A 25,632-nucleotide genomic window follows, 5' to 3' on the forward strand; every position below is an offset into this window, starting at 1 on the left:
TAATGGGCATTCCCTTTTCAAACCCAGCAGGAGCCCCACAGGCCCAAGAGCCTCATTCCCTCTGTTCCAGCAGAGACCACACAATTAAACAGAATCAGCTCCCAGCCCAACCTACTGATGTCATTGCTTTCTTCCCGATTAGCTTCTGTGTCCAAAGCCAAGAAGACAATATTTCTATGCCCTGGAGGAAGGATGCTGAGACAGTGGCTCTCTGGAGACTACGTGGCCCGGAGCCTCTGTAGCTGGCGCAATGTGAACCTAATCATATAAGCACCCACCCTGGCGGCCGCTGCCGCGCCTTCCTTTGCTCCTAATGAGCCTTTCTGGACATTGAGGCTGATCTCAGATGAGTTATTGATACAGAATCCCAGTTTGAATAATTGTACAAGGAGCAACGGACCTGAAACGGGGACACGTTTGACAGTTGGAGGAATGATGCTCAGCCGTTGCCCTTCAGTGTATTCCAGGCAGTGATGAGATTTGGTTAGGGGTGATTTCCATACCCCAAGTCTCAAATAAGCAGCTTTCCACTCTGCATATCAGAGGAACGTGCAAGGAATGGCAGGTGCCCTGGATAGAGTCCCTCGGCTCAGTGTCTGATCTCAGCAATGCCCTCCCTTCTTCCTGTGTTTGAGCACACACATGCACATGAAGTGTGCCACCACTGCGCCAACACACATGCATGTGTAAACACATGTGCACACACACACATATACATATACACACATGCACACACACACATATATATACACACACATGCACACACACATCTATACACACACACATATACACACATGGGTTTATTGTTTATTTTTCTCTCAAACAAGCACTGATAACTAACAAGTTTTCTTTCCTTCAGTCATTTGCATTAGTGGTCAAATTATGAAGTGCTCCAAGCTTATTGCAGTGTGTGTCACTGAAAGGATGCTGGGAAGGAGCCAGCGACCAGGCTGATGTGGGGGTACAGGGATAGGGTTAGAGACAGGTCTGGCCCGTATGAGGTCAGGTCCATCTCCCACCATTTGCACCTTAGCTAAAGCAGGCTAGGTTCAATGTCCCAGTAGAATTTTTAGAGTTTTGTCACGAGCAGAGTCTGAGGCTGTGACTCTCAGGAACTTGTTGTTACTTTTCCATGACTCGGGCTGCCTTCTCCCCCCAGTGTTATGATTGAAGGCACATACAGCCGTGCCTGGTTTTTATGTAGGTGCTGGGATTCGAACCCTGGGTCTTCCAGTTTATACAGCAAATGCTCTTAAGCATCAAGCCATCTTCCCAGGCTAATTTATAACAAGTGTACCAGATGTAAAACTTGGTTTGTTAGGGCAAACTGAGTGTGGGGCGGTCCAGGAAGGAAGCGTGACGAGGTGGGGTGGGTAAAACCTGACATTCCTGAGGAGAACTGCTATATGTGGATGCCCGGCATCACCTGCCATCTGAGATAAAAAAGGATCCACGCTGTGGAACCTGAGCCACACAGCACAGGCTCCCTTGGGCCCCAGACTTCCACCTAGACCAGCCTGTTCTCAAAGACTACCCTGGATCCTAGCTGGATCTTTGTGTAGTCAATTCAAGAGTCAGCTGGGAAGGTCTTCACTGAGAGCAGGAAATGAGGAGATTGGAACAGGAAAGGGAAAGTGAAAGAGACTTTGGCACACAGCCATCTTAAAGAGTTAAGCCTGTCTAGTTTAGCTCCTGTGTGACATGCCTGGGTCTCCTGCCTGCAGTACACACCGTCCCCAGTACTTAGATACAAATTGGCAGCTCTCTTCTCTTCACCGGCTGCTCCCACAGCCCGGCTCCCCTCATCCCTTGTGCTCCAAGGAAAGGCGAGACTGTCTCTCCCCTTTACTCTTCCTGCACCCTGGGTAGATCAGACCAAGTCTGAGAATCGAGGGTGAACCAACTGATCACCTGGATGCATGTGACCTTTGATGGGTCCATCCGTCTGTCCATCGAGCCGCTAAACGGAGCTGATCTTTCGGCTGAGGAACATCTCCACACTTCCCTCTTTTACCTGGTGCCTTCCATGAGGTTTTATGACAGGCCGTCACCCTGTGCTAGCCCTGCCAGCTTCTGCTCAGTCTGTCCCAGATGAGAGCAGACTCGTGTCCGAGCCACGCAGGCTGGTCTATAAAACATTAGCACTGTGCTCAGCCGCTATCACCGAACAAAGATATAGCGGCCCCTGTAAGAACGAAGGGGAAGGGCCTGCCTATAGTTAACTACTCAAACTGTCTTTCCCTAGCCATCACATTGGCCTTTTTCTTGGCCACATGGAGCTGCCATGATGCTTGGAATGTCTGCCAGCCTCAGCCTTGCAGCAGGAAAGTTGTTGTCAGGACCCTTGACAGAGCTTCCAGCCTGGCCCAGAGGGACCCAGGACACAAGTGAAGTGGAGGACCAGCCTTAGTCCGGAGCCTGCTGCTCTTTTTACTTTGTTCATTCCGCTGTGGTCTATACTGTGGGGACATTAGACACAGCCAGGCCACACCTGTGACAGTGGCCTTATTCCCTCCTATATTTAGGGAGCCTGCACCCTATTCCACCCAGGTTCCTGGGAGGGCAGCTCAGTTGCAGGCATCTCTGGAGGCTTTTGCCAATGAAAGCATCACAAGATGAACCAACTGCAGAGCAGACTGTGACCTCCTGGGTCGCAGAGCAGGTGTCCACGCTGCATGTGCAGAGCAAAGCCTGGCAGCCAGCCCCTTGGAGGCGGCTTCAGCGTTCATTGTCTGGCACCCACAGCAAGACGCCTGTGCTGAAGCCAGGTTGAGCCGCCTTATGTTTCTGGGAGCACAGGGCAGCCACACACAAACAAAGCTCTAGGCTCAGTTCTTCCATCTGTGGTTAAGTAACAGGACAGTTTCCCTGTCGTCACTTAGTTATGTGAGACCCTCCAGCATCATGTGTTTGGGACATAACATCGGTGCAGTAAGACCCAATCCTGTCTGTGTCATCTCCTCCAATGTAACGCCCGAGCTGCCCCACGTTGGGCGGCCAAACTGTAACGGCCCGGTCTGTTCTGCAGGTCCGGGTCTAGTGAGAGAGTGTGGGGACGTGAAGAATGGAGACAAGACAGGTCAAGTCTCAAGTCTCGTTTATTGTCTCTCTCATTGTCTCCCGTATTCTCTCTATTGAAGGGAAATCTGGGGTATTTATAGGCTTTTGCCACGTGCCTTGTAGGCGCATGGATACTACGTGCCTTGCAGGTGTGGATATGACGTAAGCCTTACAGGCATCTATAGCGTGGATAGCACGTGAACCACATGCCTTGCAGGCGTGGCTACCACGTGCGCCTTGCAGCTGGGGGCAGTAAACAGCAAAACAAAATATGTGGGATATCAGAGTGTGCTTCAGCTGTTGTAGGCTGTTGAAAAACAAGTCTCACGTCAGGGTATATGGCTTGAGATGGCTGCAAAGCTGATAGCCGCTTTCTGCTAAAAGTCCGCTCCCAACACTCCAGGCAAATGTTAAACTACACATGACCCTGTAACTGCTGGACCCAATACTGAAACACTCAGAACATCTACTGTGGGGTCCCCTCTTAACGATGTGGGGTCCCCTCCAGGTTTCCTTTGCCTAGTGCTTTTTCTAAGATCACGTGATAGGTCCCCATCTTGTGCCAGCCCAGATAGCCTCTGTCCAGTGCTACAGGTTGTCGGGTCTTCTCTTTCTGTTTTTGTTCATTTGAGTGTTTGTTTGTTTTTTTTTTTTTGGTTGTTTATTCTGATGTATAGCTAAAGGAGAGGCTTGCAGTTGCCAGCACCCTGTAAACAATATATTTAAAGCCAATTGAAGAGGGATGGGAGCTGGATGTAAAGAGTGAGTCCCAGCAAGTGTGTTAAATCCCCTGTGAGATGCCAGGAGGGATGCCTCTCATCCTCAATGAAGAAGTGTGCAATATGCAAACACATGGCCACCCAGTTATCTCTAATTTCCTCTGTGGTCACAGGGATACAGGCTCACACTGATGGTCACAGGGATGCAGTAGTGGTCACAGGGATGCAGGTTCACACAGGGGGTCACAGAGATGCAGTCTCACAAACAGAGGGTCACAGGGATGCAGGCTCTTATACTGATAGTCACAGGGATTCAGGCTCTCCCTGCATCTTCACCCCTATACACATTAGAATATCATCAAAGTCACCCAAGCTTCAGTTCTCCACTCTTGTTCTTTGTTCTCTCTCTCTCTCTCTCTCTCTCTCTCTCTCTCTGTGTGTGTGTGTGTGTGTGTGTGTGTGTGTGTGTGTGTGTGTTCACGTGAGTGCATATACATGTGGAGGCCTATCAAGTGTCATCCTTGGAACACCATCCTCTTCCTCTGAGACAGACTCTAGACCTCACCAAGCAGGCTCTGCTGGCTGGCTGGTGCTCACCACAGATCTACCTACAACTGTCTCTGAAATCCGAATGCTGGGATCCCAAAAATGTCATGAAGCCCATAGGTGATGAGAAGAAAATTCAAACCCTTGCAACTGAATCATACAGGCACACATGTGTACACACACACACACGCAGTCAAACACACATACAGGCACACACTTGCACACCCACATACAGCCATACACATGCAAGCACACACATACACACATGCAGGCACACACATGTACACACACACACACATAGCCCTCCTTGGCATTTTCAACATGGTTTTCCTTGGGCTCTAGCAAAGCCTTTCTGGTTATTCTACATGTTGATTCTGACAGAGAGCAAGCCCCATTCTAGCTGTCACTGTCAATCATGAACTTACAGAATGCTTCTCCCATGACCTGGACCTCAGAGTCTTATTCAAAGACTCCTCTTGCCTGTGTCACAAATCACATCTGAGCCTTGGACTGTTATGGTCCCATGTGTTGTTCTCTCGTCTCTAACTGACTTTACCATGGGCGTGAGGCAGGGATCACACATGTTTCTCAACTCTGGTTTCCTCAGGAGGCCTTTGGAGCCTTGGCCATTTCTTCTGCCTAATGTCTATTGCAGAGAACATAGCTCTGAAGAAGCAACTGTCGTCATGTATGTTCTATGTTTAAAGCAGAGAAGTCTATTCTGTGTGCAAAGTTCATGACCATGAACTACTGGTCACCCTTCCAAGCTGCCATGACAAGTGTGATGAGAGGCTCCTGTCTACAGCAAGCCCCGCCTCTCCCATGCCTGCTAGAGTTCCTTCTTGTCCCCTCTGTCTTCTCTCACCTGTAAGAGTTTCCTTGAGAAACTGGGGTGATGTTCTTAGTTTCCTCTGTCCTGATCTTGTCTCTACTCTACACTCCCACCTTCCTTCAGCCCCAAGGCTTCACCCAAGTGCTTCAAAAAGCAAACAGATCTTCAGAGTCATTTACAAGGAGAGACAGACTAGAAAGGCACCACTGCCCTCCAGGCACAGCAGGCCCTAGGCTTTATCCAAGCATCCCAGGAGCTGATCTGAAGACACAGCCGACACTGTCCCCTCATTACAGAGCTCGCTGGAGCCTGTTTGCATGTGTCAGTTGGTAGGAGAAATCTCCAGGGCCAGGCAGCAACATTCACACCTTTTAATATTTCCCAGGAAGTACAGAAGGCTTCCTCGTGTCCGTGTTTTGTCAGCCACGATCATTTCTAGACTGCCTGTCTCTGTGTGGGACTCAGGGTGTATAAATGAAAGAAAAATTCAGGAGAAGGGCTTCAAAAAGGAAAAAAAAAAATCCAGTAAGCTAGATGCCCAAACCACCAGGGAAATAATTAATTCCAAGATATTAAAAGAACATCGCAGCTGCATCCGCTGTTTTCCTGTCTACTTGTGCCTCCTAAGCTCCAGCCTGAAGTAGAACCCCCATCCACCCTTCTCTGGGGGCCGTTGGTTCTATAGGCTTCCATACTTTGCAGAGTTTCTTTGTCATCCTTGAAGCTCCTATGAGAGAATTTAGGAGACAAGACTATCTGTCTCCCTGCAGTGGCTACTGGCTCTTGTTTTCCTGAGTGAAGCTTAAAGGTCTTTCTTGTTTATCTCCCTAGGCTGACAGATATGGCCAAGCCTGTGATACATCTGTCTCACATCACAAAGGCAGGACAAAGTGCAGAGGCAGGCACGGGACAGGACTGTGGTACAGAGGAACACAGTTAACCTTAGTCCCCATCCCCTGGCATAGGATTCCCAGACCTCTTGGCACTTCTTGAACACCCCCATGTCTTTTGTCACTCATAAGTAGCCCCTTCCTGCCACACCTAGGTTGTTGACTCTGATGGAGGCAGCCAGACAGTGGCAGCATAAGGCTGGTCACCTGGAAGACCAGAAGCTTTGTGATACCATCAGCCAGCCTGTGTACTGACGATAGCAAAAGGTGTAGAGTTAGCAAACACCAGACAGACTCCTGAAGGGGAAATTCGGAGAGCTTCGGGGGTGCACACAGAGGTGCAGGGAGTGTGTCACACCCGAGTGCCTGTGGAGTTGCAGTCTGTGCCTCTTGCTCTGTGTATCTCTTGTGTGTTCCTGATAATCATGGAAGCTGAAGAGTGATTCATCAGAGCCCCTAAGTCATAGCTAGCCAGAAAAGCGGGTAGCCTGAGACTCCGGACCAATCCCAAGTCAGGAAGTCTCATGGCAGTAGGCCTCAGCATCTGAGTCCACGTAGGTGATTGTGTCAGAAGTGAGGGCAGTTATGAGAACACTAGCGCTGAGTGTGTTGGGGAGAAAGCAGTGGAGGAGTAAAGCCTATGTTTCTGTAGATAGCCGGAGCTAGCCTCAATTCTCAGATAGTCACTAAAACCTGTGTTTCTGTAAATAGCCAAAGCTAGCCTCAATTCTCAGACATTCACATATCCTGAGACTTTCTGCAGATGGGAAGCAGGAGATTGGCTCAGGTACCAACTTCTTTTCACCCCTGAACTCCTTCAGGTTTAGTGGGACTAAACCAGAGCCTCGGGGAGTGGGGACTGAGTCACACAGGAGAGCCCTGGGGGAAACCACTTCTGCCACCATGACGGAAATTAGTGCTTGGAATTCAGTTCCCATGTCTTACATTATTTTTTGTAAGTGAGCAACATTTGATGATAAAACCATTCATAATCAGTTAAGTCTCGTACTATTCAAACACGAGCTGTTTATGGCCCTTTAATCCTCTCAGGTTCCTGTTTTATAAAGGAAAATGAATTAATGACTGGCAGGTAACTACAGTGTGTACTAAATATACTCCCTGGTGCCTCTGGTGAGTTACTGTTTGGATTTCCCTCTTGCCTCTTTGAAGCATCTTCAGGAGAAGCTGTGGACCCCAGCCCACGAGCTCTCGCCAACAGTGGGGTTGTGAAGTATAAAGATCAAGAGTCAGCAGAATTGACAGTGTCAGGTCAGAGCGCACAAAATTAAGGGCCGCTGAATCTCACCCTTCTGGATGCGGGGGACCACAAGGACAAGTGCAGCTAGGGACAGTCAGGCATGGACATTCTACATTATCAAAGGCCCCGTGGAGGGACCCTGTGGAGGGAGTGGCCTTGGGTGCAGGGAAAGAAGTGGGTTATTGAAAAACCAGTGTCTGTGCCTGGGTAGTGTCAAAAATGGCCTCTCTTAGCCACTCAGAGCCTCAGAGCCATTGTAGAATTAAAGGACACACTTCCTAGCTGGCTACAGCCAAGGATCCTATGTCCTTTGCCCTCTTGGTGGGATTCCTGGACACCCTCTGAAGGATGCAGATTTTAAGGTTATGAAACTAGAGCCAGGGGTGTTGGGAAGGAGAGACCACACAGTAGTTAGATGGACCAGATATACACATGGTGGATGTGATTCAGTGAGTAAGTGAGGATGGATAGATGAACTGATAGATGATAGCTAGATAATAGATAGGTAGATAGACAGACAGATGATAGACAGATGATAGTTAGATGATAGATAGATAGATAGATAGATAGATAGATAGATAGATGATTGATAGATAGATAGACAGATGATAGGTATATAGATAGATAGACAGACAGATGATAGGCAGATGATAGATAGGTAGATAGATAGATAGATAGATAGATAGATAGATAGATAGATAGATAATAGATAGATAGACAGACAGATGATAGACAGATGATAGGTAGATAGATAGATAGATAGATAGATAGATAGATAGATAGATAGATGATAGACATGATAAATAAATGATGATGATGATAGATAGATTGATAGACAGATAGATGATAGATAGATAGATAGATAGATGATTGATAGATAGATAGACAGATGATAGGTATATAGATAGATAGACAGACAGATGATAGGCAGATGATAGATAGGTAGATAGATAGATAGATAGATAGATAGATAGATAGATAGATAATAGATAGATAGACAGACAGATGATAGACAGATGATAGGTAGATAGATAGATAGATAGATAGATAGATAGATAGATAGATAGATGATAGACATGATAAATAAATGATGATGATGATAGATAGATTGATAGACAGATAGATGATAGATAGATAGATAGATAGATGATAAATAGATAAATGATAGATGATAGACATGATAAATAGATGATAGATAGATAAATGAATAGATAATAGATGACAGATAGACATATAGAAGATAGATAGATAGATAGATAGATAGATAGATAAATAGATATATAGATAGATAGATAGATAGATAGATAGATAGATAGATAGATAGATGATATATGGACAGACAGATAGATAGATAGAAACATAGATACAAAGATACATAGATGATACATAGATAGACACATAGATAGATGACATTGAGAGATAAATCTCCTTGCTACATACACATTGAGAACAGACGTGAGGGCTGCTATTTGCCAGTAGACTCTGTATCTCATTAACAAAGATGTTTAAGTTACTTTAATTACAGTCTGCTTAATTGAAAACAACATTTTTCATTTCCTTTTGTGTCCCCTGGAGAGGATCAGCTGGTTAGTAGTTCCAGTGACATACAAGTGAAGCTCGCCTCTCTGGAGTACCACACTGGCTTACACATGAGACCCTCACCCACTCCTCCAGCCCTCACTGGAGGGCTAGGGCTAGGGTTAGGGCTAGGGCTAGGGCTAGGGCTAGGGCTAGGGCTAGGGCTAGGGCTAGGGCTAGGGCTAGGGCTAGGGCTAGGGCTAGGGTTAGGGTTAGGGTTAGAGTCCAGCCAGGCAGTGTCCAGTCCTGCATCTCTGACTTATCCCAATCAGACAGTGTTCCCCTCTTTGCTATGTGACCCCTGGGGACATCTCAATTACTTCTCAGTTACTTTATTTCTCCGGAGCACTCAAGATGCCTATAATCCATGCTTCTTCTCCCCATTATTTTGCTGATTCAGGGTGTTCTCTATGGCACTTTCTCATTATTGCCTCTTTAGTCAAAGATCAGTGCCGTGATCTGGGTTTCCCAAGGACCCTCCACTGCCAGCCCCTGCTTCTGCTCCCCGGGTGGCTTTACCAGCAGCTTCCCAGAATGCTGCTTGTCTGATGTCTGACATTCCGTAACAGTCTCTAGCGCAGCCTGCCTTCTCTGCTGACAGAGAACATGCCTCAGAAGGAAGTTCATTAGTCTACTGCAACATCTCAACTAATTGCAAAGCTGGTACCCATACTGTCAAGTTCATTTTCCATCTGGGCATGAACACAGCCCTAAAGATTTTTTTGGACAGGTTAATTTGCCTAAAATACCATGCAGTCAATCAGAGCAACAAAGTTGTTGATGCTCGCATCTGTCAGGCGGACTTCCATCAACACTGTCCTTCCCTAAAAGCATCTCTGGTTTGCAGAAACTGGCAGCAAGACAGAAGCAAGGGCCCAGCTGCAGAGGAAGCGTTGCTCCAGTGTGGTGTGCCAAGCAGCTGGGCGTTGTGCTCTGAAGGCGGTTGATAGTTCAGAGTCCTTTCTAGAGGTAAAATGCAGTTGTCGAGATAGAAGGCTGCTGTAACCATTCAGACTTATTTACATTTGTTAATTTTATATTTTTCTTAATCTGTGACAGATGCAAACCCTCTTCGGGATGAAGTGCATGTGCTTTCATCTGAAGATCCTAATACACATAGGTGTTTAATTTAAAAGTAAAAATAGCTTAAGTGTATAAAAACTATAATTACAGAAATTGGGCTCCCCAGCAGATTTGCACGGTCCCAGCCGTACAGGAAACACCTCAGCAGGCCTTCTATCTCTGGCAGATAATTTGTGATAGCTGATTGAAGTGTTGCCTCAGGCCTTGCCCCTGCACCCTGGGACAGGCCTCCTTTAGGCCTGCTGTAGGTTGCTTGAAGCAGGAATGGTTCAGGAAACACAAAAAAGGAGGGACTATGAGAAACCTCGAGCCCCATGACTGCACACAGTGTGCAGGACGCTCCTGTGGTATTCAGCGTGCTGCCTGGCTTCTCTCCTGTGCTTAGAGAGGGGGTGCCTAGTAAAGAAACCCAGGAGGTCACAGGAATTTTCATACTGTATATGGCTACCCTGCTACCTCAAAACTCTGAGAACAAGCAGGGTGTGGCAGCCACATCTGTAATCCCAACACAGAGATACTGAGAGATACTGAGAATTCAAGGCCAGCCTGGGCTATAGAAGGAGACAGTGATTCAATGTAAAAAGACAGAAAAGTTCCCAGGGCAGTTTCTCTGGTAATGAAGAGATGGGGGTATTCCAGGAAGCGAGATCTTTCTTTGCCGGCTGACAGAGCCAAAGGCAACACGGATGGGATGGAGGTGACTGCACACAGCCAAAGGTCAGGCTTTGGTGGCCTGTGCCCACACAGCCAACATGAGCTGGAAGATTCCATAGCTGGCCTCGTGCTACAAATGTCTTGGGACTTGCTGTGGGAGACTGTCCTAGAACTCTATATCAGAGAAGCTTGACAAGAACAGCCAGACACTGGAACAGCTCCCTGGCCTCCCCACATGACACTGTGCATTATGGGTATTGGGTTTCAGCCCTGACTCTACCTAAAGAGACCAGCAAATACCTGCACACCCAGTTGTCACAACTAAATTGTGTCAAGACGTGACTGCACATCTCCCAGGAGCAGTGTCAGACCCACAGAGAAGCTTGCATTCCAGTCAGAAGGGCTCTAAATCATACCGGCTACCAGGGTGACACACTGAGCAGCCTTGGGCAGCTTGTGGAAGGGCTGGGTGCCTCTCCAGTGGTCAATACAGTGCCTGGCATAATGGGAGGAGATGAGTTACCCTGTGGGTCACAGCCAGGGGTCTGATATCCTCAGCTGAACATACAGCCAGTTTGCCCCGAGGACTATTTCCATGTCAGTAAATGACATAAAGCATTTGACTTAAAAATTGATGCCTAGAAGTAGCTTTGAGGCAGAGAGCTTCAGCTGAGCATGGGACCAGCCTGGCTTACTGTTCTTGCCCCATCACATGCAATGGAGAAGCTACAGGAGGGTGACTGTCCATCCCTCTCCTGTAAGGATAAATGAAAGCAGGTCTATCTGGAGCTGGCAGGGCTGGCTCTGAAGATCTGATGGGAAGCAAGCAGGTAGGGGAATTTCAGCATCAATACCCACAGAGCACCAGATTGTCAACAATATGGGGTTGAGATTAGTGGTTTAGTTAATCACCTGCTACATGGCTGCACAGAGGCCAGAGAGAAACAGATTCCTTTGCCTGTTGCCAGGCTGATTGCAAACACACACTGCAAATGTCACTGGACATTGCATGTTGTGGCCCCAGCCACTCAGCATTACCCATCCGGTCCTTAGTATTGGGGATAGGACGTCATCAGAAGACAGCAGCCGATGTCTGTGGTTGCTGTTCTCGGTGTGAACCCTTTTCAATTTCCTTCCAAACAGACACTAAAGGTGTGAACTATACACGGTCTGGGTACAGATCACACCTTGCATCAAAGCTTGGCAAAACTGCTGTAGCAGAAATAAGTTCAAAAACAAATCCAACTCCCAAGGAAACCTGATGGTGAACTTATGAAGCCACGTGAAGAGAGCCAGTGGCTAGTTGAGAGCCGTGTCCAACAGCCATGCTGTCTTCTAAACATTAGCCTCCTCTGTTGAAACTGCAGCATAGCAGATCTTCAGGTGGGGCTCTAGGGACCAGCCAAAAGATACAGCATTGGATGCAGAGTATTTTTACAATAAGACATAAAAACTTAATGAAATCTAAATCAGAACATCCCGAAGAACACCCTCCCTCTTTGGAGCCCCTGACTGATCGTGGTAGGGGTCTAGAAAGGGAGGGCTATCATGCAGACCCAGTACCTCGGATTCACCTTCTGTGCATCTTGGACAAGCACTGCATACTTTCTGGAGCTGTTTCCTCGTCTGCCAGATGAGGGGCTCACTGTTCTCACTTTGTAGGTTGTGTCAAGACTAAAACCAAGCATCGTAAGCACGGAATAGATTTCTGGACCCTTCAGGAATCAGGAAGAGACAGTCTCAGTGAGACAGCTGCCATCAGCTGCAATGATGCTTGTTCTCTCTAAATGTCAGTCAGTGACTGTTGATCACCAAGTGCCCAGTGGGCAAAGCATGGTTGGGCAGATGTTGACTTTAGGCTCCTAATTTGCCTCCTTCTAAATTCACAGAAGCCCTGAGGACCCAGGCTGAGCCCAGCCAGGCTTTCTTTGTCCCTGACTTCTGGAATTCCAGCAGGCATGAATGTCTGATTCAATCTGTGCTCCTCAAATGGAATCTAGGGTGGGCAGTGACATCTTCATGGTAAAAGTGTGAAGGTGGAGAGAATCAGCTATCTGTTTTTCTTTTATTATTTGTTATTGAAAAAAAGGCACATTAGTATCATTTTATCATTTTCTTCCCCAAACTCCTCTCAGATCATTCTAAGCACCCAACTTTGTGTTCTTTCCTTCAAAACCAAGAAACACAAAATGAAAATCAAAACAAACAAGGAAAAGACCAATAAGACAAAACGAAACAAAAAAGTCCTCGAATATACCATTGAGTTTGTTTTGTGTTAGTCAGCCACTCCTGGGCATGACTCCTCTGGAATATGGTTTATATACCTAGTGACACTCCACTGGAAAAAAATGTATATTCCCTTTGCCAAAGGGTATTAATTGCAGATGGCTTCTTGGTTAAGGGTTGGATCCCACGCCCACTTCACCCTCTCGCTGCTGGGACCGATCTAACTTGAGAGCAGGTCCTGTGTGCACCGCCACAGTCTCTGTGAGTTCATATGCGCATCAGCCCTGCTGTGTGTGGAAGACAGTTTCCTTGGAGTCCACTCTGGCTCTTATAATCTTCATGCCTCCCTTTCCACATAGATTCTTAAAGGAGAAGGCTTTGAGGAAGATATCCCATTTAGGGCTGGGTGCTCAAAAGACTCTCACTTCCTACACGTTGTCTGCTTGTGGGTCTGTATTATGTGTTGGTTCCCTTCTAGAGCAAGAATATTCTCTGATATAGGTTGGGCAAGGCATTGATAGATGGGTGGAGCATCCAGTCATTACGAGTTATTTTACTGCTATGGTCCCTTAGCAAAATAATAGCATTAGGTTTTCCCACTTTAACGCCTACGAGCAAACGTCTCAGGTACCTAGCCACTTTAGCAGTGTCAAGTATGTGTTCCATCCATCATGTGAGCCTTTAACCCAACATGAAAGTGGTTAGTTGCTCCCATAACTCCCGTGCCACAGGCGCACCGTCACATCTTGCAGGTGGGTGGCTGTTGTAGGCCACCAGGTTTGTAACGGTTACCTTTCTTCTCCAGTATCATTCAGATGTCTTCCAGCGCCATGAACACTCAGTCCAGCCAAAGCTTTTAGTCAGGCACCAGCTACACTTTCCTGCGTTCAGTGACGCATACTTGTGTTGTCTTTATCGACAGGATCCTACCATGAGGTTGTAGAGAGCAACCAATAGCCTTGGCAATAGCCTGAGATGTTTGAGAGAGTTTTGGGACATCTTTGAACACTATCTCAACAAAATATAACCTATTTCTGGCATTGGCACTTGGGGGCAGAAGATGTCCAGTTGTGACATTGTCTCGCCTATAACTTGATGACTCTACTTAGATGCCTTTTAAATATGCATGCATTTTAGGAAGTTTCTGCAGTAGTACATTTCCATATGATTTTTCTCTCTCATTTTTTTTGGGGGGGGGAGTTTATTTTATTTATTTACATTTCAAATGTTATCCCCCTTCCTGGCTTCCTGAAAACCCCCTATCCCATCCCCCAACCCCCTGCTTCTATGAGGGTGCTTCGCCACCCACCCATCCACTCCTACCTCACCACCCTAGCATTCGTCTGTGCTGGAGCATCCAACCTCCACAGGACCAGGGGCCTCCCCTCCCATTGATGCCAGATAAGGCAATCCTCTGCTACGTTTGCGGCTGGAGCCACGGGTCCCTCCATGTATACTCTGTGGTTGGTGGTTTAGTCCCTGGGAGCTCTGGGGGTGTCTGGTTAGTTGATATTGTTGTTCTTCCTATGGGGTTGCAAACCCCTTCAGCTCCTTCAGTCCTTGCCCTAACTCCTCCATTGGGGTCCCCATTCTCAGTCTGATGGTTGGCTGAGAGCATCCGCATCTGTATCAGTAAGGCTCTGGCAGAGCCTCTCAGGGAATGGATACACCAGGCTCCTGTCGGCAAGCGATGGTTTTCAAGTGGCCTTTAGTGTTAGTTTTTCTGTTGTAGCTCTCCCTCTGTCTCTCCATAACACTGTATGTATGTTCTTTCCTCTTTCATGAGAGATTCTCTCCCCTCCACCCTCTTCCGACCCCATACCCCGACACTTGTTCCTTATTAGGTACCTACCTTCTGTGGGTCATTTTGCATTGTAGTTTGTATATTGAACACTTAGAAGCTAATATCCACATATAAGAGAAAACATACTATATTTGTCTTGGGGGTTCAGGTTACCTCACTGTGGATGATTTTCCGCTACCTCCATCCATTTATCTGAATTTTCCATAATTTCATTTTCCTGTTAGCCATTAAATAATATTCTATTGTGCAATTGTATCACGTTTTTATTATCCATTCATCATAACAGCCGGAACCTGGAAACAGCCTAGAATCAACTTGATGATGGTGGGACAAAGGGAAGAAAAGTGTATCAATTATAAAGAAATAAGGTCCTCTGAGAAACTGCCCACGGACAGCAGGGATTCCTGTGGGGAGGAGGTAAGAAGCCCAGAGGCAGCCATGGCAGAGGTAGTCATGGCAGAGGGAGCTATGGCAGAGGCAGCCACTGTACAGGGAGCCACAGCAGAGGCAGCTGCTGCAGAGGCAGCTGTGACAGAGGTAGCCATGGCAGAGGGAGCTATGGCAGAGGCAACCACGGTAGAGGTAGCCACAGCAGAGGGAGCCACGGCAGAGGTAGCCATGGTAGAGGGAGCCACGGCAGAGGCAGCCACGGTAGAGGTAGCCACAGCAGAGGGAGCCACGGCAGAGGTTGCCATGGCAAAGGCAGCCATGACAGAGGCAGCTATGTGGAACTGAGAACACAGTTGTGAGGAGAGAGATGAGTCTGTGAGGATGAAAGGTCAGCTGGGAGAGTGACTCAGTGAAGTTGGTCCCAGCAGGAGCTCTTAGGAGCTCCATAGTCAGCAGCTCTCTCATGAACAAGTCAGGTTACTCCGGCCATGCCAGCTACAGAAAGAACCTGTAGCTCATGTCACCACCTCAGCCTCCTGGCCACAGACACAGTAACCATAAGTGCCTTTATGGTGGTCACAGATCGGCAGTAAGACTCAGCCTGAGTGGTTGCTTCTGCTTCTGCACTGTGGGACTGCAGACTTCCAGTTTTAGTTGGTTACTTGGCTTATTTGTTTTAAGGCAAAGTTTTGTGTAGACCCAGCTGACCTACCTAGAACTCACTTCATAGCTGAGGTTAGCTCTGAATTCCTGATATTCCTTCTTCTGTGCCCCAAATGCTGGGAAGGTGTATACCACCAGACAAAACTATTCTGGGGTCTTTCCAGCCACCCTTTGACACAGACTATATAGAAAGCACTAGAACACTGGGGGAGGTCTGAAGGAAGGGTCTGTCCTGGGTGCTATCAGGACTTCTTTAAGATGGGGCCAAGCCCCCAAGGACCCCTAACCCTGCAGACTCTGCTGGCTGGTGGTGGAGAGGGGAACCATGGGCAGGTTCATGTTGCCCTGTGTGTCCAATTAGCACACTCATCCACCATTCAAATATTTAATGAGATTGTTTTTTCCTCTTGACATCAGGAGTTCTGACGTTTGCTGAACCAACTCGGCATCTTAATTAAGGATTCGTCTGAATGATTCTTTGTTCCCAAAAGATTGTGTGGGAGTCGAAAGCCCAAGAAGCGGGCTGTGTTGGGGTCAGAAATAATGATCATCAACTTATCATGAGAACCAGGCACCAGTGGATCCACACAAACAAAGCGGGAGGCTAGAGCAGCAGCCGCATTGCTGAGAGAGAAGGTTGTGCATCGTTAGGCGCTGGCGTTCAGGGTTCTGTGTGCTGGCTTCTGCATATTCTGATGGACTTGAGAGAGCATCCCTATGTATACGCCTCCAAGCCAGAACCAGCTATAGTGACAGTGACCCTCTTATCGGTGAGGAGGCCAGGGCTTGGGGAGATTGTATCCTGATAAAGTTCTATTATATTATCTAAGCTGTAGAAGATCCTATAGCTAAGCTGTAGAAGAACCCCCCCCCCCAGTCTTCATAACACCCTCTTAGCCTCAGCCTCTCCTCCCACCTGTCTGGGTTACCATAGGGATGAGACAGGACAGTGTATGCCAAAGCTGTTGGTCACTTAGAGAGGGCCATATGACCATCCACATTCAGCAGCAAGGCTCTCTGGTGAGGTTCAGCCACTGGAGCAGTGCAATGAGACACCATCTCCTCCACAGTGCTTGACACTTCCTGTGTGTCACAAGAACTCTTGGGTATAGGGGAACCTGGGTAGCCAAGAACTGTGTTGCTGGTTAAGAGATCACTGCTTCAGAAACGGGAGGTGGACTGGAGCTGTGTTTTCAGGGCAGAGAGGCTTGAATAAGTGGCTTCTGCTCCCTTTCAGAGTCTCTGCAGTGCAAAGCACAAGTCCCTGGGTCCCACTGGGGTCTGTACAGTGTTCTGTACCTTTGTGCTTGACCTTAGAAGGTTCATAAGGTCCTCGTGACCAGAGGTGTGTGCGTGAATGCACCTACAGATGTTCACCTATGACATTCCTCTAGGGGATAAGCCTGGAGGGGGAGCCTGGAAAAGTTAGACAGAGTGGGAGCTTCGCTGAGCACAACGCTCAGGAGTGCCTCTCTGAGGGATAGGGACAGCAAGGCTAAACTTCTGAGATCTTTGACCTCACTGGCCCAGTTTCATTAGCCCAAGTTGTCCCCCTTGCAGGTCTCCCATCAGTCAGTTCTGCCTCCATGCCCACCATGGAGTATCTAGGACATGGAGGATGTTTGCCAGACACTGAGCAAGAAGGAACACAGACTTGCCTGTGGTCAGATCTCTAGACAAAGGAATGTAACTCAGAATCTTTACAATCATAGCTGAAGCATCAGAGAAGCCAAGCTCAGGCCAGAAAATGAGTGATGTAGAGAAATAAGGCTAGCTTTCAAAGCTGCTTTCCTAGCAGGTTGGTAATCACTGCTAGTCAAGGCTTCTGAGACCTTGTGATCTGCAGGATGGCTGCCCCAGGAGCTGCAGGGTGGTGCATGGTGAGTGTGGGTCGGCCCTGGAGGGTACTGGAGAAACCCAGTGTGTGTCCCTCCCATGAGGTCCAGAAACTCGTTCTCCCTCACATCACCCTCTAGGCTGAACGCCTCTCACCTGCTCCTTCATGGCTTTACAAGGATATCTGTTTCCTTCTCTGTGCTGTACACAGAGAGCATACCTTACCAAATGTTACATCCAGGGATTCCAGCCATTCTCTGGTGTAGGGATTTAGCCAAGGAGTGGCCAGTTTGCTTCTGACATCCCAGGCAGATCCCCCTGCCAACCTTTGAGTATTTGTGTCCCCAGCCCCCAATCCTAGACCACTGTGTCAGACTGAAGAGACCCCCATGTTCTGTGCATAGAGAAGGAGCCTTTCGCTGCTTGGCTTTCCATTTCAACCTTCATGAATCCTCAGCTCCAGCTGGGACCCCCACCCCCTGTGACATCAGTTCCTCCAGAATGGCTGCTCTGCCTCAGGTATCCACACAGCCCATTGGACAGTTCCTGCACTAGGATGTGTAATGAGCCCTGTGAATTCATATTCTGTCTCTGTTTGTTGAAGGAGAACAAGCTTTCTGCCTGGCTGGGAACCCACTTCCCCTCTGAGTGTAGGATACCACCCGCTTTTGAGCATTGGGTCCTCCAGATGCTGCGGGCCAAGCATCAAGCCGCATCCTTGAGTCCTATCTGGGACGGCTGTGCAGTCCAGTGAATGAGCTTGTCAGATTGTGGCTACTAGGCTCAGGGGTCTCAGCAGGAGTAAAGCACAAAACCATGATGATGTCTGAGACTCACACACAGTTGAAAAGTCAGTGCTGTAGACGGTTTCATCCTTATACCTCAGACCTCATCTTAACATCAGCTCCAAACAGGGCAGACACAAAGGAGGGGCTCCTACCCTCCCCCAGCTACACACGTGCCTCCATAACAGGATGGGGTCTCTCACAGGCACTTCCCATCATCCCTCCATTACGGTCTCCGGCAGCTGCACTGCATATAGTCGGGGCTTGGTAAGCATTTAGCGAGTCTTTGCTGGCAAGCCCCTCTTAAGTGTATTAAGTTTTCTTGGATCTCTCCGTGGGGCACATCTGTTGCACGGTAGGCAGGCAGGAGTCTGCCTGAGCTAGTTGAGACACTAACCCTGGCAGCCACCTATCTTGTGTACAGGGCCCGGGGGCTGCTACGAAGGTGGCTCTTGTCTTTTGGTGCTAGAGAGAGAGAAAAGACCATCATACAGGTAGACACAAGAATGGAGGACCCCTTGTGGTTTTCTGTGTCTGTCTCTCCACCCCCCCACCCAGCCAGGAGCTAGCTGCATCCCCGGGAGCTGCTGCCAGGAGGGCTATGCACAGGATGCTCTGGGCAGCCACTGATGCTAAAAATGAAATAAAAAAAATAATTAAGAGCGTGGACTCCAGAGGTCGAGGGATTAAAAATCCCCAAGGCAAAAGTGAACCACAATCAAAGCAAGCTGGGCGTTATCTGCCCTCCACACACGCTGTCCTGCCCCATGCAGCCGGCTTTAATTATTGGTATTTCCTTTTAAGTTAAAGATGAATTTGAGACAGCAATGAACTTGGAAGGTTTATCTTCCAATTACAGGGAACCTGTTCATAATGATCACTTAGGGCAGCTCTGGCTTTCCCATCAGTCATAGAGGTGGCTGGGACCTGCGTAGGAGAACAGAGAAGACACACACAAGAGCCACCACACCCTAGATGAAACACATCTATATCCCTGCAGGCAGGGCCTTGGCGTCAGCATATCCTGTCTTCCGCACCAAGTGGGCAAGTCAGCTATGTCTCACAGCTCAGGATTCTCTGGGCATGAGTCTGCTGTGATCACTGGGGAACCTTCACACCCTCCCCAGCTCAGCTCACCCAGCTGGGCACCTGCTGGATGCCAGTCACCTTCACCACTGGTACCAGCTGCCCTATTTTCTACCTTTCTATATTTTGACACCATGACCATAGTTTGTGTGTCTAGGTGGGGCTTTAATGTAGAAGGCATTGCCAAGTGGGGTCCCCAGTAAGCATAGCCCAATTAGAACCTTGAGTCCTCAGTAATCAGTAGTGCCCATGGCCATGGCACAGGTAACTGGGGCTTAGAGAGGTGACTCTGATTGACAGTTGTCAAGATTGATAGCTCTAACTGACGATTGCCAGACAACTCTGATTGGCAGTTGCCGGGTGACTCTGACTGACAGTTGCCAACAAGGGTGGAGCCATGGGCGCCTGCAGGACTCTCACTGACTGTGGGCCACTCGCTGTCTCTGCCCTGATGCCTCTGTTATCCTCGTTTGAAAGCTGCTACACTTGCTGGAAAGTGATTAATATTATAACTTAAAATTCCCCAGCCCAGAGAGAAGCTGGCAGGCTAGAGGAATGGTGAGGGACAGAACCCATGCTGGGCTCACTGTCCCTGTTGGCTTAGTGTTCCTATTGCTGTGAAGACTCACCATGACCATGGCAACTCTTGTAAAGGAAAACATTTCATTGGGGCTGGCTTATAATTCAAAGGTTTAGTCCATTATCATCATGGTGGGAAGTGTGGCAGCGTGCAGACAGATTTAGTGCTGGAGAAGGAACTGAGAGTTCTACATCTGTATGAGCAAGCAGCAGGATACCACACTGGGCAAGGCTTGAGCATGGGAGACCTCAAAGCCCAACTCCAGCGACATGCTTACTCTAACGGAGCAACAGAGCAAGGCCTCCTAATAGTGCCACTCCCTGTAAGTCTATGAGGCCATTTCTATTCAGACCACCACAGCTGTCATGCTCTGAGCAGCCTGGAGCAGTTGGTCTCGGGCCCACCTGTTTCTATCTGACCCTTGCTGTAGAGAAATCGCAGGGACCTCACTCCACTCCTTCCTGGCCAGCATGGATATCTGGGCCCTTGGTGGCAGTTGAGGACATTTGTTGTTATTTTTCTTTTCTTCAAATAATTTTAGCCTTTTGTGTTAACATTTGTAAATATAGACTCGTAGGAAGCTACATAGACAGGGCCACTTTTGCCCTGCCCCATCTTCTCATTGGCCGCACTGCATGTCACTCATATGTCTGCCCTGCTCCCAGTCTTCTCATTGGCCACATTGCATGTCACTCATATGTCTGCCCTGCTCCCAGTCTTCTCATTGGCCACATTGCATGTCACTCTTGTGGACCATGTCATGGGATTGACTCCCACAGACATGTCCCTCAAGTCTCTATGACGTCTAGTGTCTTAGTCGATATTATATTGCTTTGAAAAGAGATCATGAACATGGCAGCTTTTAGAAGATAAATCATTTCACTGAAATAAGGCTTTCAGTTTCAGAGGTTTACTTCATTATTGTTGTGGTAGGGGGCGTGTTGGCAGGTGTGGTAGGCATGATGCTGGAGACGTAGTTGAGGGCTGCATCCTGATCTGCGGGCAGAGAGAGTAAGGTTGGTCTGGCAGGGACATTCAAAGTGTCAAAGCCCACCCCTGAGTGACACACTTCCTCTAACAAGGCCACACCTCTGAATCCTAATCTTACCTAACAGTTCCACTCCCCAGTGACCGAGCATTCAAATATTTGAGTTTCTGGAGGCCATTCTTATTCAGACCGCCACATCTGGCTAGCAGCACTGTGCAGTCCAACCCCAAGGCCACCCAGGGAAAATTGTGCCACCTGGCAGCTCTGTCCCACTCTAGACCCCTGCATGGTTTATGAACTGTGCACCCAGCCTCCTGGTTTGAATTAGGGAGGCTGTGTTTCAGACTCTGCCTTCCTCCACATTCATGCACCATCATGGGAGGCAACAGTACTCAGTCTCAGCAATAATTCTATACCTTCCTTTGTCTTCCCCACTGCCCTCCTTCCGTCCTCCCCACTGCCCTGCCTCTCTCCTCCCCACTGTCTTGACTCTGTCCTCCTCACTGTCCTGCCTCCCTCCTCCCCACTACCCTCCTTCCCTCCTCCTCATTGCCCTCCTTCCCTCTCCCCATTGCTCTGTCTCCCTCCTCCCCACTCCCTCCTTCTCTCCTCCCCACTGCCCTGCCTGAGCTCCTTTCTGATTGACCTCATGTGTCCCCTCTTCTCCTGTGATTTCTGCCTCTTCTATCCTTCTCCCACCTTGCCCCTTTTCTCCCCATCAAGACCTTATAAAATATTAGCTCTTCATTTCTCAATCTAAAGCACCCAAGACCACGTAAGAATAACAGTATATGAGTAGCTGTCATGTTTACTGAACTCGTACTGGTGTAGAAGCCAGGGTCTCCTGTGCTGGGAGAGCCTGAAGAAGCAACTGGCTAGAATGTTATACAGGTTTGGGAGCAACAGTGACCAGCTGCATTGGCAGCTTAGCTCACTCTCTTTTCTCCAACCTTCTGGGTCCTCCATATCCCTGACTGCCTCTGAATCATCTAAATGCATACTCAGAGGGATACAGAGTAGTGCTTCTGGCCTGAGCAGTCATAATAGTCAACTTTACAAGGTTTTATTTTTGTTTCTTTGTGTATAAATATCTTCACCTAAAGTGAGTCTTGTTAAGCTATCCATGTCTGGGGTCAGAGAGTCTGATCTCAGGGTCATGCTGCAGGGTCTTCTATCATTCCCTGCCTGCAATTCTGTGAGCTGGTTTTGCATCCTTATTATGACACCAAGGATGCTGTATGGATCATGTACTACAGACCAAAAAAAATTAAAAGTGTCTTGTTGCTACCAAGGGCCTCGTCCAGTTCTTGAGGATTCCTACTCTGAAGTCATAAGACAAGACCAAGAAGCTTCTCAGAAGACAGGAAGAACCACAAAGAGCCAGGAGCACACAGGGCATGGCCCCACAGGGAGAGGTATGAGAGGCAATTGACCTGTGGAGAGTAAAGGAATAAAAAGAAAAAACACCCACCCAAGGAGTGACAGAAAAGAGTCCTCACTGTGCCAGGGAAGGGACCTAAAGTCAAGGCAAAGAGTTTGAAGGAAACTGAGCAGAAACCTGTGAAAGGGGATAAGGGGAGAAAGAAGACAGTATCTGGATATGGAGGTGAGGACGCAGACAGGCATGATCTGGCAGGGCCTCAAGTCTAGTGAGGAGAGACTGTGGATGTGGAGAGAAGGAAAAGGGAAGGAAGTGAAGATGGTTGATGGGTGAGTGGGCATAAGCAGATGATTGGATGGGTGGATGGATGGATGGATGGATGGATGGATGGATGGACGGATGGATGGACGGATGGGTGGTTGGGTTGATGTGTAGATAGTTAGATTGGATGGGTGGATGGATGGATGGATGGATGGATGGATGGATGGATGAATGGATGAGTGGATGGGTGGGTAGGTGGATGTGTAGATAGTTAGATTGGATGGATGGATGGATGGATAGATAGATAGATGGATGATAGATGGGTAGATTGGATAGATGGATGGATGGATAGATGGATGGATGGATGAGTGGATGGATGGATAGGTGGATGGATGGGAGGATGGGTAGATTGGATGGATGGATGGATGGATGGATGGATGGATGGATGGATGAGTGGATGGATGGATAGGTGGATGGATGGGAGGATGGGTAGATTGGATGGATGGATGGATGGATGGATGGATGGATGGATGGATGGATGGATAGATGGATGATGGATGCTGTTGGGTGGGTGGTATAATAGATAGATGATGGGTGGATGAGGTGATCTATACGATTGAATGGATAGAAAGATGGACAGACAGATGAGTTGGGTGTAAAGGTGAAGAATTAATGTCAGAGATGTGAAATTAAGTTATAAAACATTTAAATATACAGGAAAAGAACCAGTGCCACAGCTGGTTGAAGAGGCTAACCCCAGATTAGGTAGGCGCTACACGAGGGACAGGACTGGTTTGTGTAGCTCATGGTGCCACAGTGCCCAGCACCACACTGTAAATGACACAAGAGAAGTTCTTTCTATGGAATATTGGAGACAGACACAGTGAGGAGAGAGCAGAGCTGTGGGTGCCAGGGTGACATGGGAGCCTGGAGATCAGCAGGAGAGAGGACTCATGGTTCCTGGTGTTGAGTGAAGGTCCTGTTAAGTGCAGAGACGCACACTTGAGCTCAGGTGTGTTGTGTATACAAGCATTCCCCCTCTCCCATGATCCACCTGGAGGGACTCCTGCAGACATGACCACTTGCTGGGTTTGCTACTAGGTTCAGGCAGAGTCATTCTCCTCAGAACATGGAAGCAGAAGAGACCCAAACACTGAGACTCTTCTTAGATTGTCCAAGATTTTCCTAATTGCACACGACATACAGTGTGGATTTGTGCTACCTCCGGTCGAGGTCCTCCAAGTTTCCACCAGGCACACTGATACTGTAATGGGACAAAAATAGAAGACACTGACACACAGTAATATTCATCTGTCATCAGTCCCAATGAGCTTTGCTGTCAGCAGAAATGAGAGCAAGTGCAAACGAGTAAGGAGCCAGGAGTCAGGCCGGATACCTACCTGAACAGCACAGTGATGCTGAGTCAGGCCGGATACCTACCTGAACAGCACAGTGATGCTGAGTCAGGCCGGATACCTACCTAAACAGCACAATGCTCCAAGGTGCTCGGCAGCCGCTTCGATGTTCAGTGAGAACTGGAGCTCATGACTTCTCCCAGTGGTCAGTGGGATCACAGCCTGTGGTAGGAGGACCCTGCCACTCCAACAGGCCCTTTAGAGCTTTCTCTGCAGTGGTCCCCAACAGGATCAGGCATCGAGCTGACATCTGTTGCTCAACACTGACTCTCGTTAACTTGGCAGTTGATTCGCTTCTGGCCAATATCTGGTTGCTACTCTGTTATTTGCTGGGTGTGCTTGTGACTCAAGAGCTTGTAAACAATTGCTAGTCTAAAATAGCACCACCGGAGTTACATATTGTCTGCATAAACCCCTCAAAGAACAGCAAAGGCTTTTCTCTGCGGGTACTCTTGGCTCTCACTGGAGTTCAACTTGAGAGCTGGAGGGAAAGGTAGGCCGAGGCTATGTTGCAAGGTCTGAGCCATCCCTTCATGTGATGGAGAGAATCATTTTTCCAGTCTTGGCTTCTTTGTGCCATTTAAGTTTTGAACGCAAGGCTGAAGGTCCAGTGTCATGGTTTGAATGTGCTCAGCCCAAGAAGTGGCAGTATTTGGAGGTTTAGCCTTGTTGGAATAAGTGTGTCACTGTGGGCGTGGGCTTTAAGACCTCACTTAGCTGTCTGGAAGTCAGTCTTACACTAGCAGCCTTCAGATGAAGATGTTGAACGCTCAGCTCTGCCTACACCATGCCTGCCTGGATGCTGCCATGCTCCCACCTTGATGATAATGGACTGAACCTCTGAACCTATAAGCCAGCCCCAACTGAATGTTATCTTTATAAGAGTTGCCTTGGTCATGGTGTCTGCTCTCAGCAGTAAAACCCTAACTAAGACATCCAGGCTTCTTAAGAACTCCTGGGGCTGAGAAGACCGTCAGCATTTCTTGAATGTTTTTACAGCACGTGGCCTGTCATATCATGCCCTCTTACATCAGTAATACCCTTGGGAACAAAAGCTTCCCTGGTTATCCAGTAGAGCCAACAGCAGTCTTGGCCACCATGGAGTGGCTCTATCAGGTGCTGAGCCTAGGCCATGGCTTCACTGTGTCATAAGCCCTTCTTTTCAGGCAGCAGTATCTTTCTCGTCTACAGGTCCTCTTGTCTCTGTAGATGGTGCACATGGGAGAGATCATGGGGAAAGACCTGCCTTCCATGTGAGGCTCTGCAGCCTAGGGTGTTTGGTGGGAGATTTTGCTGTAAACTTCTAAGAAAAGTGGCCAGCACTCTCTCTGACCATGGGACTGCACGTGCTCAGAGCCCTTCAGGTCTCATCTCTGGCACCCTGACTGTCATCTAGCTCTGTCTTCCAGCCTGGGGAGATAAAAGCCAGCCCCCAGAGAGCCACAACACTGGCCACACATGGAGCTTGGAGGCCAGGGTCATTGCTGACACAGTGGCTCCCAGACCAGACCAGTTTGCATAGGGACTCACCCAGATAAGAACTTGAATATGCATGGGACAGAAGCCAGCGCAGCTCAGAAAGCAGGGACACAATCAC

At 48.3% G+C, this 25,632-nt stretch overlaps 1 protein-coding gene across 1 annotated transcript in view; it reads left to right on the forward strand.

Moving 5' to 3' along the window:
* The window catches only part of Cdh4 (cadherin 4), a 469,526-nt gene that overhangs the window by 258,265 nt on the left and 185,629 nt on the right, over positions 1–25,632 (forward strand). The window lies entirely within an intron of this gene.

This window comes from Arvicanthis niloticus, chromosome 2 (assembly GCF_011762505.2).
Source record: "Arvicanthis niloticus isolate mArvNil1 chromosome 2, mArvNil1.pat.X, whole genome shotgun sequence".
NCBI lineage: Eukaryota > Metazoa > Chordata > Mammalia > Rodentia > Muridae > Arvicanthis > Arvicanthis niloticus.